This window comes from Gossypium hirsutum, chromosome A11, assembly GCF_007990345.1.
Source record: "Gossypium hirsutum isolate 1008001.06 chromosome A11, Gossypium_hirsutum_v2.1, whole genome shotgun sequence".
Taxonomy (NCBI): Eukaryota; Viridiplantae; Streptophyta; class Magnoliopsida; order Malvales; family Malvaceae; genus Gossypium; species Gossypium hirsutum.
The window spans coordinates 79,781,028-79,785,904 of record NC_053434.1 but is presented as its reverse complement, the minus strand read 5'-3'; positions in this window follow the sequence as shown (position 1 = coordinate 79,785,904).

Genomic DNA, 4,877 nt, shown 5'->3' with positions numbered 1-4,877 from the left:
TCGCCTATGTGGGAGAGACCAGTCACACAATCATCTGAAGCACTTGGTATCGTTAGTTCTTTTATTTTGATTATGGCATGTATAGGAACTTTTGTCTTATTTTAGTGTCACACTGTTTTGGGGCCAAATGTGTTGGCTTGTTTTAGCATTTGACTCATTTTGTAATAGGATATGAAAAATGGCTAATATTGAAAGTTGTTATATGAATACAAGAAGGTCTTTCATGAATAAGAAAATTGTTGGTATGGTTGAGCATGTGAATTTCAGTGTATGGATAGCAAAGTACATAAATTAGTCGCTTAAACATATGTGAAATGTATATAGGTCTTAGTTATGGTTGCTTGATTGGGAAATCATGTTATGATAGACTTTGGTGTGATGGATGGTATTGGATTGTGTTTGGGAGTGGTAAAAGGCTTGGTAGATAGCCTTATATTGTCCACACAGGTAGACACGGGTGTGTGTCTGGGCGGTGCGTAACGCACGGTCAGCCCCATGAGCATGTTGTTCTGCCGTGTGTCCCCTGCATGTAAAATTTGCAAGTTAGTATGCATGGTAGTAAACACACGGGCAGAGACACAGTCGTGTGCCTCAGCCGTGTGGGGGACACGGCCTCTGGCCACAGGCGTGTCCTTTGGTCGGGTGCCTTTATTTGGTTGCTGATGTCAGAAACAGAATGTCAAGGTTTTTAGACAAGGGCTAAGACATGGGCGTGTCATGGCTATGTGAGGGACACGTGCCATGGACACGGACGTGTGTTAGGCCCTGTGAAAACCCCTGTAGGTTCGAATTTGGAATTTAATTCGCACAGGTTCAAACACAGGCCGTGTGAACCACACAGGCCATCAGCATGACCATGTCATAGTGGCCACATAGGCGTGTGCCCTATTTCAAAAGTCATTCTTATATGGTTGGTTACAGGACCCGAGTTGGTCTCGAGTGGTTTCCAATGGATGTTTGGGGCCTCGTAAGTCCATGTTAAGGAGTTTTAAACATAGTTTGAAAAAGTTTTAAATTTGAGCGAGTCTCAGTGACTCGAAAATGTGATATGTACGTGTTCAAGTTTAGTAACGCCTTGTATTCCATCTTGGCGTAAGGCACGGGTGTGGGGTGTTACAGTTATTACCTTTTAAAATATTGTTAGTTGCGGGAGCTTCTAAAATATGTTGCGTGAGCGTGGTGCTTTGAAAAAGCATTTATCTTTTTAAAAATTGGCGTCCTACTACAAACAGATATGATTCAAAATAAATAAAATCTCCAAATTAAAAGTTAAAAATTTAAAAAGGCCTTATTACTAAATGAAAAGGCAAATATGGAAGCATGCACAGGTATGAGGCCACCTTCGAGTCCCTCGCAGCACTGACCTGCCTAAGCCTGGTGATTACCTGTACAGATGAATAGAAGGGTGGGTTTATGAAAACTCAGTGTGTAATCCCTTAAAAACATACAGTGAATCATACAGTAGGCATCTACAGTCTGGGCCTGAGCTCGAATCAGTAACAGTTCAGTTTCAGTTAGGGCCTTAGCCCATTACAGTATCAGTATCAGTATGGGCCGTAGCCCATTTCAGTAACAGTAGCAGTATAGATATGCAATCAGAAATCCGACCTAACTAGCCTCTACACTCCACTCCGTCCAGCCCTACACTCCATGTGGGGATAAAATCAACCTACCCATCCCTACACTCCAAATTAAATTTCTTGTAAATGAAAAGGCAAATATGGAAGCATGTGCGGTTCTGTGGCGACCTTTGAGTCTCTCGCAGCACCAATCCGCCTAAGCCTGTGGATTACTGGTACAGATAAATAGCAGGGTGAGTTTATGAAAACTCAGTGTGTAATCCCTTAAAACATACAGTCAATCATACAATAGGCAACCACAGTCTGAGCTTGGGCCCGAATAAGTAACACTTTAGTTTCAGTTAGGGCTGTAGCCTATTATAGTATCAGTATCAGTATGGGCCGTAGCCCATTTCAATAACAGTAGCAGTATAGATATGGAATCAGAAATCCCACCCAACCAGCCTCTACACTCCACTCCGTCCAGCCCTATATTCCATGTGGGGGTAAAATCAACCCATCCATCCCTACACTCCAAATTAGCACCGGTTGCAACACTTAATCAGTATTTGCAGAAGAGCTTCTAGTACAGTACACTTCCTCCAATCATAACAAACCCATCCCCATGTTACATATCATAATATCATACATGTATGCAATATATATAAAATGGCATGCTCAATCACAGTCATACATCTTATAGGGGCATAACAGTCATTTATCAATTTAGGGCACCGACCCAACAGTAGGTCTGCAGTCGCCTCGGGTGACTCATGCAACCTTGACAGTCAAACAGTGAAAGTGGCCCAAGGTCCATCATGCAGGCCCACACGCCCGTGTGGCCCACACAGCCCAAAAATGGCCTCGGCCGTCTGGATTACACATCCTGGCCCATAATTCTCCATATGTCTATGTGGTTCACTCGTGTGGGGCCCAGTGCTCGTAGGGCCCACACGGCCCATTTTGGCCCAACATGGCCCAAATCAGCCTCAGGCCATGAAATCGCTCATGGCCGACCTTAACAATCTTACACCCACATTTAGGCGTTCAGATCACCATACGAGCAAGCACACGCTCGTGTAGCGTTGGCAGTCACCTATTTCAGCTTTTGCCGATTTATGATTATCGCAGTGTTGTTACACACCTTGTTTGCGAAAAGTGCTAAAGGTCCACGAGAACCAAAACCTACATTTATTCAAGGCATTCAATTAGTCGTTTGACAATAGGTTAATCTTTTTAACACTTAACCCCAAAATAATATTTGATACTTGCTTTGATTGAATGAGTGTGGTTTAGTCCGCTTAAACTGCTGACGAAGGTTGATTACACTCTTTTGTCAAATAGCTGCATTACTAGCAAAATCCATTAACGATGATTGCATAAACACATGTCTTGAATTAACATATAATGACTTACTGAAAACGAAAAACCAGAGTTAGGGGAAAATAAGGCAATCGACCAACACCTTATAACACAAGCCATGCACCAAAGTTCAACACGTGATAAATAAGGCCAAGTTACCTTTAAACGAGTGCAAGGAAAGATTTAATCGCTTTAATATTAGTGAATAGTCCTTCAGTTCACAAAAGGTTCCAGAAACCAAAGTGGTTCAACAAGCAAGAAAAGAGAAGGGGATTCAGTAACAAGAGAAAAAGGTATTCGGCTTAAGCAGTGAAAGAGGGAAGCCTGATGAAAATCAAAAGAGTAGAGAGAGAAAAAGAGAAGAACTATTTGGCAACAGTACCAAGGTGCAAACGTTGAAACCCAAAAGAGTTGAGAAGGGGGAAGGAGAAGGGTATTCGGCCAAAGAAGAAATTGATTGAGAAGAGGGAGAAAGAATCGAGAAAAGGAAGGGGAGAGAAGAAGCAAAATCAGAATAGTCAACAAAAGAAATGAGAAGACACCCAAAAGTGATATCTGGCCTCAAAAGAGAGAAAGCTAAACCAAGAAGCAGAGAGAAGGGATAACAAAAGCTAAATTTGGCACCAAAGGCAAAAAGGGTGACCTAATACCGATTTTTGTCAAAAAGAAACTCTTGATTTGATAAGACCTCTAAACAATCCCCACACTTGACTTTTCCAACCTTTCCAACCTCAGCCAAAACTCTCTGATCAAGAATTCAATTTCGGCACAACCTCCCCCTTCTTTCAGAATCCCTCAAATTTCTCCGAAAATCACTCCTAAGATTACTCTCTCCAAATCCCTCTATGTAACACCCCGAACCCGAGACCGACACCGGAGTCGAACACGAGGTGTTAACAGACTTTAAGCCCCTTATAAAAAAATTTCTGAGACACTGCCAATCTGCGTACTAGTCATTTTAAAAATCATATCTTGAGTTTCACAACTCGGAATCCAGTTCCGTAAATTTTCCCTGAAACTAGACTCATATGTCCATCCTCATATTTTTTTCTAGAATTTTTGGTTGGGCCAATTAGTACAGTTTATTAGTCAAAGTCTCCCATGTTACAGGGATCGACTACCCTGACCTTTGCGCATTACGACTTGGATATCTCCCTGTACAGGGCTTCAATACTGATGACGTTTATTTCTATAGAAACTAGACTCAGAGAGGAATCTATCCATATATGATATGACTCATAATTATCTCTGGTTAATTTATAATGAATTTCCAAATTCGGAACAGGAAATCCAGAAACCGTTCTGGCCCTGTCTCACGAGAACCTGAATATCTCTTAACATACTGTCCATATGATTGTTTCGTTACTTTCCTCTGAAAGTAGATTCATCAAGGTTTGTTTACATAATTTATTCACTATTTAATTCCCTTCCTACTATTTTTAGTGATTTTCCAAATCTACATCACTGCTGCTGTCAGCATCTGCCTTTAAGGTAGACTTTACCTATTTCATGGTTTCCACGATTCAACTAGCCCTTTTTGCATAAATAGCACAATTTATGAAAGTGATTAACCATCCCCATGGCCAATCCTTGTCAAGCATATCCACACCAAATGATTATAACAATATACTCAAACACATATAAGCCATTTTCGCATGGCTATCCAAAATTTATACAAGTCCAAAGGGTCCACGACCCACAACAACGGGTAGTCCTATACATGCCATTTCGAAGTTCAACCAAATTGTACCAAAAGGGGGCTTGATAGTGTGGGCGACTTGACCTCAAGATCCCGAGTCCGATAGCTGGAGAACCAATCTATAAAACAGAGGAGCAATGAAACGGAGTAAGCAATTTATGCTTAGTAAGTTTGAGCAAGGAATTCCAGCACAACAAAGTATAGCATTCATATAGCTAACGAATAATTTCATATGCCAAATTCGATACGTACTTCAT